The sequence below is a fragment of the Sceloporus undulatus genome, chromosome 4 (genome assembly GCF_019175285.1).
Source record: "Sceloporus undulatus isolate JIND9_A2432 ecotype Alabama chromosome 4, SceUnd_v1.1, whole genome shotgun sequence".
Classification (NCBI taxonomy): domain Eukaryota; kingdom Metazoa; phylum Chordata; class Lepidosauria; order Squamata; family Phrynosomatidae; genus Sceloporus; species Sceloporus undulatus.
The window spans coordinates 64,311,510-64,325,611 of NC_056525.1; positions in this window are offsets into that span (position 1 = coordinate 64,311,510).

A 14,102-nucleotide genomic window follows, 5' to 3' on the forward strand; every position below is an offset into this window, starting at 1 on the left:
AAGCCCTCCCAGTGGGGGTGCAGTGGCAGCGGCGCTTCTGCCGCCGGCCCGCCGGGAAAGGAGGAAGGTGGAGCCGGAGAAGGAGGAGAGGGGGTCGGCGCCGCGCAGCTGCATTAGCAGCAGCGGCAATGGCCGGAGCGGACCCCCCAACGGGAACAAGGCACGGGTGGGGGCCCAAACCGGACCGGACCAAGAGGGGGCCCCCGAAAACCGTGAATGGCACGGGGGCCGCCGGGTTATGGCAAGCCTAGTTATGCACAGGACTATATAGGAGATTACCAACAGAATGATCCTGGTCTCCTATCAGGACCAGCCATACTGTCAGGCAAAGTGAGGTAGCTTCATCAGGCCATCAAGTGTGTTCTGAAAGGTCAGTAACCATATTACCACATTTTTACTCCCCAAGAGACAAATGTATGGAATTGTCTGCCCCTGGTTTCAAAATAACTTGGCCAAGCCATTTTAAGGGAAGGAAGGAAGGAAGGAAGGAAGGAAGGAAGGAAGGAAGGAGGGGTTCCCACTGCTGTATCATCTCAGGCAACAAAAGAACTTGGGCCTACTCTGTACAATGTTTTCAGATCACACTGTTTAACAGGTAAACAACATATTACAGAAACCATACTTAGCAATTTTCCTCAGGGTACATCCGTTGTCAGCTTTTGACATCCTACCATGCAACCAAGAATGTAGGAAAGAGCAGAGAAAAATACAGTACGTACATTTTCCACTTAGGTGCTACATAAAGCCTCAGTGACATAATAAATCTGGGCTGTATAATGTGAGCCAGCTGAAGAAAGATCACAGGATGGAATGCTCCTCTAAACAAAACAAAACATCTGCATGTAGAAAATTAATGTGTCAGGGAAAGGAGAAGGGCTGAAATCCTGTTAGTGTTTTGCACATTGATATTTCCCCCTATAGATGTTGTTGGCCATTTTTGTCCAGTGCAGAACATCTGCACTGAGTTCCAGGTTGTGGAAGTGGAGTTACACCTGTGGTGCCATTGCGCATGCACTGTGCATGGATTTTCATGTGCATTTCATTGCACACTGCGCTCTATAGTGGAAGAAAGTTGGGCTATAAGTCAAATAAATATTTTGCCCTCTTGGCTCAGTGGCACAAAACTGCTGTTCATCACGAGGGTTGATAGCATAATCAACGCATAACACATCTAACCTTGACATCTAGTGTCCCGTGACATCTAGTTCAGTGGTGGCGAACCTATGGCACGTGTGCCAGAGGTGGCACTCAGAGCCCTCTCTGTGAGCATGTGTGCTCTCACCCCAGCACAGAGTTTGCCAGAGTTTTGTTACTGGAAAGTCAGAGGGACTTGGCACTTCATGATAAATAAGTGGGTTTGGGGTTGCAGTTTGGGCACTAGGTCTCTAAAAGGTTTGCCATCACTGATTCTAGTTTGTTTGTCAAAGGTTTTTGCTTTTTCATGGGGAGCCCTCCACCTGCAGTGTGAAGAGACTCACTGCCCCAGGGAGAACAAGGTGTCCATCCATTGTGCAGCTTTCACAACTTGCACTGATTCCTGTACAACATATGACCCAAAAAAGAGTGAGAGTGGACGCTAAAGCTCCATATAACAGTGGGAACAAATGTGCAGAAACAGGAATTGTTCCTATAAATTAGAGCAATGTCAATGCCTATTTTTAAACAGCTTTCTTTGGATTACACTTTGTATTCAGTTCTCACCCAACCCACAACCTCCACAAAGGCCTCAAATTGCATTAAAAGTCCCCATTAGTGGGCAGACACTTGTAAACTGAGTGTAATGGCCACTAATGAAAGCACTGTTTTCGCATGCTGTTCACCAGGAGATGCTTCAGCAGCTGCAGTTTCTCCAGGAGAGTCAATAGGAAAAGTTCCATCCCAGTAACTTGCTTCTTTTAAAATTCTTCTTCCAGTTTTCAGAAAGAGTGCCTCCCTCCCCCCACCATCAAGCATCACAGTACTTTAGATAATCAATTTGTCTTTCAAAGCTGATGGAAGAATATCAATAATACAGATTTTGTTGTCATTCAGCCATCCTCACATTAAAACACAGAAATAGCAAACTGAAGATACGTGCTGATCGCCTTAATACTAGGAAACAGTCTTTAGCTCCAGAAACCAACTTCAGGTCTTTAAAATGAATAAGAAGCCAATACAAATGTATAATAGTGATAAGACTATGATCGGATGGGGAGGGAAACAGCAACTAGAAGAAAGAATAATACAGTGTTTGAAAGTCAAATGCGCTAATGGTAAGGCTTAGGCAGAGCAAGGCAATTCCTTCAGGTGGTACATTCTGGGGGTCAACTGCAGCAGCCCCCCAGCTGTACAACCTGTACCATTGTTGGTGCCTATTCTGTTACCTTATACTAGTGTGCTGTACTCAGATGGAGTAGAAGATGCTAACACATTGCCAGTGTTGAAATAAGATGCAACTGCAGTCCGAGTCAACTTCAGTACAGGAAAGATGGACTAACTTTTTATTATTTGCACCTGGCAACAACATATCTGAGACCACCAGCGGAAGTTATGTTTTGAGATCTTCTGTTCAGGATGAGTCAAACTGCAAAAGTCAGTGAGCTAAAAGCCAGCTGTTAGTTCCAACTAGAATGGACCCATTGAATCAATAGAACTTATGAGTGTCAATTTATTGAGCACCCAATGATTCAGGCTCCCTAGTTAGTTGGAACTAACAATTGGCTTTAGCCCAGGGTTAAATCCATGTTTTGCCTTTGACCTTGTTGGATCACATTAAATTGCAGATGCCTTCTGGTGCCAGTATTTGGGCATGCAGAGACAAAGGATTCATGTATGTAAATCAAAGCCAGGCTAAGAATTAAATATTTGTGTACATGGGCAACATGATCCCAGAGGACAAGGCTAATTTTTTAAAACAACAATATTTCCATCTAACATTAGCAGAGCAATGGCTTATCCTAATAACAGTAGCTGGATACAACAAAACCTAAAATCCACAAAAACAGTGACACCTTTATTGGCCTACTGTAATGCACAAAATACATCATGTTGGAGGAAAACATGTTGGAGTGTGTGGAGAGAAACTTCTTCCTGGTATAATAGAGGGGCATGAGTTGTTTGCCATTGTGTGGGAAGGAGTGTTTTCTAAACACAGGGAATACATAAAGGAATTCTGTTGCACCTTTAAGACTGAGGGGGAAAATTCTTAGCATAAGCTTTTGTGGATTTCAGTCCACTTTGTCAGATGCAAATGAAGTGGACTAAAAGCCACAAAGGCTTATGCTAGGGAATTTTTTTTCAGCTTCCAAGGTGCAACAGGATTCCTTTATAATCTTTTATGCTGACACAGACTGATATGACTATGTCTCTGAATAATACTACAGGAGATACATCCTCTGCTACTGGCTTATGACTAGATAGGTCCATTGGGTCCATTAGTCATAGCTAAAATCTTCTTTTTCACCAATAGTATGTACCAATCTTATCATGTGAGTCTACTAGAAAATCCAGGAATAATTCAAGTCCCACAACACAAAAAAAAGTTCATCAAATGGACAATGGCAGAGTGATATGGACTGGATAGTTCTTGTTTCGGGGGGGGGGAGGGATTCTCCTTTTAAGAGAAAATGACTCTGTGTATTATATGCATGCAGCCATATTCCACAAAGCAAATATGGGCAAAGTGCAGGCGAAATTATTTGGAGGGTACCATTTCCCCCAGCAACCTCTTCCTTGCATATGTCTGAAGTGCTGAAGTAAAAGCACAAGGCCTCTGCTGAATAGTGTCCACACTACTACTTGAAAATGATTCCCACTACTGATCTCTGAGTAGTATAGAATTCTACTATGCATGGATTTTGATATGATCCAGTGGGAGTCTTTCTTCATACTTATCTTCCAAAGATGATGAAAGGAATAGTTATCCAAGCATCTTGGTCTTAAGACAAGTAGAGCTTTAAGTGAAAGCACCATACTTTTAATTTCGCTTAAAATGGAGTGAGCATCAATGTAGCTTTTTAAGCACAGTTGAGATTTGTTGCCAGTGACTGTGAATACCCTAGCAGCTGCATCTTAGACTAGCTGCAGTTTCCAAGCAGTCTTCAAAGGAAGCCCCATGTATAGCACATTATAGGACTCTAATTAGAAGGATACTAGAGTTTAGGTAATAGTATCTAAGCTAGATCTAGTCAAGAGGGGCTACAGGTCATGCACCACTCTCAGCAGGTGAAATAGTGGCCCACCATTGGCAGCTTGTGGCTGACACATCAGTGGAACACTGGAGCTGCTCTGAGCTTAATCCAGACTTTAAAGAAGATATAGAAGATGCTAAACCTATTTTGGGAATCAGGTTCAGCACCTTGGATAACTCGGTTAACATTCAAACTAAAACTTGGAATGGATTCATCAACCTCAGATATGGCCACTTGGCCTTCCAGTGACATAGCTGTATCTATAAACAAGTCAGGCTATAGATTTGCTCCTCTGAGAAAATGATACCCTGTCTAAAGAACAGAATAAACAAGATCTTCCTGAACTAGCAAACCACCCAGCAACAGTTCTGTCATCTTGACAGAAGAGAGCTTCTATTGATTGGCCCTCATTCATTTCCAGATCTAAGCACTGACCTACTCTTTCCACTGCTTCACTTGAATCACATGTAAAGGAGAGATAGACCTAAGTGTCATCAGCACATTGAGGATACCCACATCCAAATCTTCTCAGTGATCTCATGCAGCATTTTGTGAAAATGTTTTTAAAAAGCTTTTTCTTTTAAACAATTTAGAGTCCTCGTGGAAACAACTATAGAAAGAAAGAGATGTAAAAGGTCAGATATGTATTGATTGCCCCATATTGTAATATTTTTAGCATCATCATAATTTCAAAACTTTTACAATTGTCAAACTAAAATAAAATGACTACTGTAGTGCCAACAAGGATGTTCATGATCACAGCCTGAAAGTAACAAGTATCATGGCTAACTACAACTAGTTACCCTTTTGAGGTGTAATGTCATTGAAATAATGTAATGTTTCAAAATACCATAATGTGTAAGTGTTAAGTTACTTTGTGTATGTAATGGCTGGCATCCTGTTATTGGCATTTGCTAACATAATCCCCAGTCATACTTTTTGTGTGGACTTTTTTGGAAGCTGCAGGACGTATGTGATATCACCCTCAACCAGGGTACACAACAACAGCCAAGGATTACATGCCAAAGCTGTAATAAGTAACAGGAACAAATTATTTATAAAAAGTAATTTTGCAGATGTCATTCATGATTGCAAAGAATATTTAATCCATGTCTCACCAAACCAATTTTCAGTTATGGAAGCGATTTTTTTTTTATGGCTTTATTTGGTTTAAGTTGGAAGTCTCAATTACAACATGTTTTTACAGCAACTCTGTCCATATGACTTTTTCCCCCCTTGGTTTCATGCCATGTTTCTGCTCGTTGATCAGGTTCCAGTTTAAGGAGGTTTGTTCTGTCTGTTGATTGTTATTAGGAAACATATCCTGGAACCACACATTTATTTGGCTTGCTTCTTGATAAACGTGTTTGCCACTGTTATGTATCAGATTTCATTCTCTTTCAGACATGTTTCCAGGAGCATAACAGATGCAACTTCATGTACATAGGGCATGTGCAACTAATGTGACCAAAACCATGAGGCTGGCCATGTCATAAAGCTATGAAAGAGAGCACCAGTCAGCTGTGGCAGTGGCAGACAATTAGCCTTTCCTGAGCATCTGTATTATACAAAAGCAATGAAGTCTGGACTTCACTGTGGCACCTCAACTTGTACATGTGTCCACACTGCCAAATGTACATTTAAATCTGGATTGCACAACCTTTTCAGCCCTTCCCAACATTTCACATGTGGGGCTGTGGTGAATTTACATTTCTTTCTGCTCAGAGTCAAACTGGACTTAAAGGAAATATGTATTCCTTGCAACTAATTGGTGACTACATGGGAATTCCTCAGAGGTATGTGCCTCATCAGTCAGACTTGCAAACTAAGCTATGTTTTCCTTCCAATGACCAGTCACAAATCAAAGCATGCTAAATGCAAGATATGTACATGATGAAAACAATGTATTATGACACATCTTTCGACACTTGAGCAGCCATGTTACCAAAAGTAAAAGTATCACACAGCTTGACATTAAATCCAGGAACTGTTGGGGGCTGTAGTTAGCAACAGGATAAAGAGTGATATTGGAAGTGAAGAAACAAGGCATTTATCACCTTGGCTGGCAAAGAAAAATGAGACTTCTTCATGAACTGCACAGAAATTGGTGGAGAGTCACCTGGGTCCAAGAGCCATAAGTTGTGCAACCCTGATTAAAGGGTGACAAAGATACTGCAGACTAGGTACCAATGTGAAACTCAATTTGTTTCTTTCTCAAATGTTAAATGTTGCCCCCAAATTGGATTGTTTGAGTGCAAACCTAGTGATACATGCTGAGGAATAACAACATCACTTGAAACTTTGGATAACAATACAAAACTGTATATTTGGGCAAATACAATTTTTTTGTGTGATTGATAATTTAATTACGTATATTTGACAACACAACACACACACACACAATGTATAATTTGTGTATGTGTGTGTATAAAAATTATACATTAATACACTATTGTAAGCAGTCTTTATGTGCACCCAAATGCCCAAACACTAAACAGTTACATACATAACATGAAATAGGAAAACACAGGATATTAGCAGTGAATTCCCTAATCAAATTCATAATCAATAGGTGCATTGGCAGAGCCAGCTGCCTCTCTCCACATGAAATCAATAGGATTCTAAATATTGATTCTAAATGGGAAGGGCATTCTGAATCTGTCCTCATCAGAAGTCAGCTGTCTTTGAAGTATGCTGAAAGCAGTGGAGCTGATCTTAGTTTTCTGTACTTGGGGCACATTTAGCTGAACAAATAATGACACAGATGAGTGATATAGACCTGTTTATCTTTCACTACTCAGCAGAAAAGTTTCACTGTCAGTTGTGAATATTTTGGTACCTCTACCAAAAAGGATGCTAGAAAGAATAAGTTTTCATTACTTTTAAGACAGCTGTCCCCAGCCACCCACCATCTGGATCCATTGGACTACAACTTCTATCATTCATGCTACCTGTGAATAAGGGGAGGGGCCCCAATTGGGGAAGACTACTTTAAAACCATGCGTGAGCAGTGGGAAAGCAAGAAGATAGCTAATTCTAGAATATCATTTTCTTATTTAAACAACTAGCAACAGTATGCAAGTTGGTAGGACCCCTATATTTGCAATGAAGTCTTTAAGCAAAGTTACACAGCTGTAAAAAAGAATGGACATATTACTCTGAGAGACCTATTGCACAAGAAAACAAAGTGGAAACAGAGCTGGAGAGTAGCACTTTTCTCTGTGCCTTATTACATAGTGCTTCAGTTCTTTTTCTGCAAGAGATGGTAGTAAAAGCACATCTTTTTCTAGCTGGAAAAATCTGTTTGAGAAAACAAGCTCAAGTTGAATCCAGACAAAATGGAGGTACTTGCAGTAGGGGCCCCCAAACCAGGTATTGGGTTTGCAGTCTAGAGGTGCTCTTAGATCCCTTGCTTCACATGACGAACCAAGTGAATGCGACAATCAGAAGTGCCTGTTATCAGCTTCGGCTGATACGCCAGCTGCGCCCTTTCCTAGAAGTAAGGGACCTAGAAACTGTAGTACATGCATTGGTAACATCACAACTCGATTTCTGTAATGCGCTCTACATGGGGCTATCCTTGTGCCTAATCCAGAAACTTCAATTAGTACAAAACATGGCAGCCAAGTTAGTTACTGGAAATTCTAGGAGTGACCGGATAACACCAATCCTAAAGTTACTCCACTGGCTGTCTATTAGTTTCCAGGTGCAGTACAAGGTGTTGGTTATTACTTTTAAAGCCCTACATGGCTTGGGTCCAACTTACTTAAGGGATCGTCTACTTCCATACAATCCCCCGTGCACACTCCGGTCCTCTGGGAGGAATTTATTGCAGCCTTTAAAGACCAGATTAACTGCAACCACCCAGAGGACCTTTTCTGCAACTGCTCCCATACTTTAGAATGGCCTGCCAGACAAGATCCGACAAATTACCAATTTAGACAGCTTCAAAAAAGCTGTCAAGATGGATCTCTTCAGGAAGGCCTTTCCCAAATAAATTCCCTGGCCACAGATTGAATACCCCCTCACACCATGTATTTACTACCACTCTGCCTATGTTATCTTTATTATAAGTTGATTTTAAAACTCTTTTAATTGTAATATATTTAATTCTTTTTTTAAGGGGGGATATTGTAATTTTATGTATTATATTGTATGTGGATGTTTTAGCGTGAACCGCTCTGATTGTCTTGCTACAGAAGAGCGGGATATAAATAAAAGTTTTATTTATTTATTATTATTTATTTTACAAACATCTCCCATGGGAAGAGAACTGAAGCACAACAACAACATGTGGTAAGGCAAGGAGAAAGGCGTTACTTTCCAGCTCCATTCCTCTTTGTTTTCTTATTTCACAAGGACTGCCAAAAATGCCCCAAACACTCCAAAAATCAAATAAAACTGGAAGCAGCCAGAAGTCCACTTCTGGCCTAGAAAAATCGGGCTTTTAAAATATTAAATAGTATAGGGGGAAAATACAGCCTATTAAAATGATACATTGCCACTCCTGGGGACTTCCAGAAGAGGTAAGTGACTTCATTTTTCCTTTGCAAGAAAAATGCCAGTCCAGAGTATGGAGAGATTGAGGGCCACAAAGTAAATTGCTTTGGAGGCCACATTTGACCCAGCCTGATTTGGAACAAGATAGATAATTTTAAAGTAGATGAGGAAGAAATTGATTTTCCATACTTGGGCTCAATCATCAATCAGAGTGGAGGCTGCAGTCAAGTAATCAGAAGATGACTAAGGAGATTATCGCACTGCGTTCTGAGAACGTTCCATCTCATCACGTGATGAGAACGTTCCTGGAACGGATATTACCGCATTAGAAATCAAAACGTGATCAGAACGGGATCAGAACGGCAGTTTACCGCACTGCGATTCCTTTTTCTTGAAACCGTTCTCAGAACGGTTTGCTGTATTACGTTTTGTGGGCTGTCTTCTGATGACGTCGCCACTCAGTGGTTGGACGGCTCGGGAGAGGCGCCGCCCCCAGGAAAGAGGGAAAAGGGAGGCTTGGCTTACTGAAATCCCTCACCTCCCTTCCCCATAGGAATCAATCCAAAAACGGAGTTTTAAAAGAGCAGTGAGCCCTATGGGTCTTCATCTGGGGGGAGCAGAGGATGCTTGGCTATGGGGTTGTCCTGCCATCTCTCCCTCTCTCCTCTTTCCCCATAGGAATCAATCCAAAAACGGAGCTTAAAGAGCACTGAGCCCTATGGGTCTTCATCTGGGGGGAGCAGAGGATGCTTGGCTATGGGGATGTCCTGCCATCTCTCTCTCTCCCCTCTTTCCCCATAGGAAAGAATCCAAAAACGGAGTTTAAAATCTCTCCCAGATGCAGACCCAAAGGGCTCTCCTCTGCTCCTTTTAAACTCAGTTTTTGGATTGATTTCTATGGGGAAGGGAGGTGGGGGATTTCAGTAAGCCTAGGGCCTCTGGCCGGGAGAGTGCTTCTCAGCCTCACTGAGAAGTCTTCCCTCCGAAGATTCCCTTGGGAGGGAAAGAAGGCAAGCCCCTATAAAACGCTGGGGCTTCATATGCTGGCATATGTTTGAAGAAAATAGGATAAAACCTATGTAACTTGATGGGCCAAGGGCAGAGTCCCCTCCTTGGCAGCCTGGGCATTAAGGGAGCTCCACGGAGGTCTCTTCAAGCGGAGGGAAAGGGAGGGGACTGGACCAAGAGCAGAGCCCCGGCAGCCATAGCAGCTCTTTAAACCGGTTAGAAAAGAAGAGTCCTCTGCTGTCATCCCATTTCCCCTTTTTGGCAGCTTGACACCCTTTTGCTTCTGTGTGTGTGCATGTAATGTGTGCCTTCAGGTTGTGAGCTTCCCTCCCCGCTTTAACTCTTGTCTGGCTCTTTGCTATGGAATTCTGGGAGTTGTTTGCTTGCTTTTCTGTGGTGCTCCAAACAGAGGAGCTTTTGTGGGTTCCCTCCTGGAGGGAAGGAGGAGAAGGTCCTGGGCATCCCTGCCTCCTGCATTGTGACAGCACAGGAGCCCCACTGAACATGACACTAGAGCCCCCCCCCAGAAGCAGCCAGACCCTCTCCCTCTTGCTCTCTGCTCTGGTCTCCTCTTTCCCTCTCTCTTTCTCTCTCTTTCCCTGCTTTCCTCTTCTCTTCCTTGTCCCACCTTTCCTCCCTTTTTCCTTCCTTCCCTCCCTCCTTCTTTCCCCCCTCACACACACACACCTTCCCTCACTGCAGTCGCTCGCCTGCCTGCCTCCCTCCCTGCCTGTCATTCTTTCAGCCAATCAGGAGACGGAGGAATGAGGGAACGGATTTGAGAACGGATAAGAATACCGCACACACTTCTCTTGGAACGTTTTCATCACGTTTCAGCTCTCTGGGAACACATTCAGAACACATTCAAATCCGTTCCCTCCTGGAACACATTTGGAACACATTTAAGCGTTCTGAGAACCCGATTGGAACACATACATGCGGTATTCTCAAATGCGTTCCGTTCTCATCACGTGATCAGAACGTTCTCAGAACGCAGTGCGATAATCTTCTAGGACTTGAAAGGGAGTCATAAAAGAACTAGCCAAGATCCAGAAGTATAAAGATATATAATTAAATACTAAAGTTAGGATTATCCATGCCATCATATTCCCCATTTTTAGGTATGGTTGTGAGAACTGGACAGTGAAGAAAGATGATAGGAAGAAAATAAACTCATTTGAGATGTGGTGGAGAAGAGTTCTGAGACTACCGTGGATATTAATGTATAGAGTGTATGAAAATGTTCAGATGTAACAAACTTGGAAATGGTTATTCACTTTGCAGAAACCTGGAATTGGCTGCAGCTGGGACTCAAACCAGCAGGTGATGTCCAAGGTCACAGTGTGTGCCAGAAGCACGTAGCAATGTGTAAATATACTGTGTCATCTTTGCAAGGGGCAAGATATTCCAAGATGCACAGGAACTTGTACATGAAGCGGCAGGGCAAGGTGGCCGCATGGCAAATGTGTATATAAGCCCACATGTCCGTTTGTACAGTTTGTTGGGGTTTGTAGTTGGTGGATGGTGTTGGTGATTGTTCTCGTGTGTGTCTTTGCAACAAATAAAACAATGTGCTTCTTCGGAGATAAGCCAGGTGTCGGTTTGCCTTTCTTGTAGCAGCTGTTTTCCTGGCATGCTCCGGCAGCTAACAGTTGTTTATCTTCACACAAGCTTCCAAGTTTACTCTGCGCGCTCACGTTTGCATCAACAGTGGCCTGCTAAAAAGAACAATGGATGGGTCCTAGAACAAATCAGGCCCAAACTCTCCCCGGTAGCAAAATGATTATCATATTTTGGCATATCATGAGAAGAAAGGGCTCACTAGAAAAGACTGTAATGCTTGGGAGTGTGGAGGGCAATAGGAAAAAAAAGAAGATCGCATTCCAAATGAATAAACTCAATCAAAGAAACTATGGCCATGAATCTGCAGGAGCTGAGCAGGGCAGTTGAGGATAGGGTGTCTTGGAGGTCTTTTATTCATAGGGTTGCCATGGGTCAAAGTCAACTTGAAGGCAGTTAACAACAACAAAAGGTTTCATTTCCCATAAACAACTTTTACGTGTGTCTCATTTAAGGTAGAACCCTGAAAACAAAACAAGCCCTTCTGTTGTTTGTTTTAGCAAAAACAACCAAGAGTTTTGTGGCTCCTTAAAGATGAACACATTTTATTTGGCACAAGCTTTTGTGAACGCCAGTGCATGTAACATCTAATGAAGTGAGTTGGAGCCCATGAAAGCTTAAGCCTAATAAAACATGTTAGTGTTTAAGATACTATAACACTACTATAACTGTGCAGGATTGGATTAGAAAACTTGTTAAAAGACTTTAGAGATGATGCAAAATATAACAACGCATTCCCTCTGAATCAGAAAAACTCTGGAGATCTGAGGGGATCTAACAACTAAATAAGGCTAGGTTAGTACAAAACTGAAATTAAGGCACTGACTTCAGCACATGATGTGACTATGGAAGAGAGACCATATTTGTTCCTTGGAGAGATGCTTTCAACCACACATTTGAAAAAGAGGAAAGTCAAACAAATGTCTTCTATTGGCCAAAGACATATGACTTGATCAATCACCAGTCAAGCATATCAGATATTAACCCAGTCTTGTGGGGAGTAGCAAGATAAATAAAAATATTGTGCACAATGACTTGTTCACATAAAATCTCAGCTCAAAGGTGAAGTCTCTTGAAATCAATCTCTCTTTTTTCAAATTCTGCACTGTGTTTTATTTCTCAGAGACAAAAATATAAAATTGATAATTAGGAAAATAAATGAATGCTATTCAAAAGGATGTATCTGCAGAAATATTTGAATCAGGATACAGAAAGGTATGAAACCAATTGGAACATATGAGAGGACTTTATACATACAAAGCATGTCTTCAATCACAGCTATAGCCCCTCTTTAAATTTACAAGGTTTAGCAAAACGCCAAGGAATGATCTGTTGAAAGAGCAGTTGCAAAGAAAACAATAGCAACTGTGCTAATTTTAAACTTTAAAAAAACCAATAAAAATTTAGAACCTTGGGTATAGGGGAATACAAAAATATTTTAGCAAATAAACACAGGTGTGTGTTTGTAAGTAAAAAGCCTGAATACTTGCCCTTCAGCTTAATACTTGCTCCATTCAGCTGTGGGAGGAGTATTTAGGTTTTTAAAAATTGCAATACAGTCGACCCTCCTTATCCACAGATTCTGAACCACAGATTCCACCATCAACAGCTTGAAAATATTCCAAATATTCCAAAAAGCAAACCTTAATTTTGCCATTTTAAAAAAAATAAGGGACACCATTTTACTACACCCTTGTATATAATGGGACTTGAGCATCCATGGTTTTTGATATCCATGGGGTGGTGGTTGTGGTGGTCCTGGAACCAAACTCCAAAGAATGCTAAGACCAGTTACAGCTGAAAGTCTTTAATGGCTTGTCATTCAATTAACAGTGTTGGGGATGGGGAACAAGTGAAAATGAAGGCAAGGTTCCTGCATTTTTAATGCTTGCAGAGAAGAGGGGGGAAAGTCCCTCTTTTACATAACCATTAAGCCCATAATCAACAGTTTTTAAATGCAAGAGGATCCCATTATATTGGGACTATTACACTGTCACATTAAGTGGCCATTTATACATTGACAAAAAAAAAAAAAAAAAGAAAAAGGAAAAGCATACACATCTATGACCCCAAACAGGGGGAAAAGCAGTTTTGGAAATAATTATTGTAATTTAAATAGAAATACAATATGACTGTGGGGATGATTCGTGTGCTTGCCTAATCTACTTTCCAGGTGCTAAGTATTCATGGGGAACTTCAAGCTCTCTCTTAGCTCTCTATATGGTACTTTATTTTTCAACCAGACATGGACTATACTGTACAGTCCATCTAAAAGAAGAGGGCTTCAAATAGAGGTCCTTCCTTGGGCAGCCTTTCAAATAAAGGAATGTCCTCTGGAAAACAGGACACATGACTGTCCTCCATTTTCATACAATCCCTTGCAGGGATGTAGCCAAGGGGGGGGGTATTGGGGTCCGGACCCCCCCCTTCCATTAGAAAAATGAATGGTGTGTGCTGCTGCGCCACCGCGCCCAAGCCCCATTATAATGGTGGTACTTAGTCTGGACCCCCCCTTCCTAAAATCCTGGCTACGTCCCTGTCCCTTGTATATGTATTCATTAGTTTCTTTGAGTTCAATGGGGAGGAGAGATTAAAATCCTTGCATGTCTTGTTATTGTGCATGAGAATGAGAAACAACACAAACTGAATTCTCTCATGTGAGATGGTGAGGTATTTCCTGCGCCTTTTTGATGAGAGTGGTCACCTTGGTGAGAACAATTTTGGCACAAATGCTGTACTTGTGCAAAAATGATGCTAAGTGGGATAGTTAATTACTGAAACTCTGACCTTTTACACCAGTCTTTT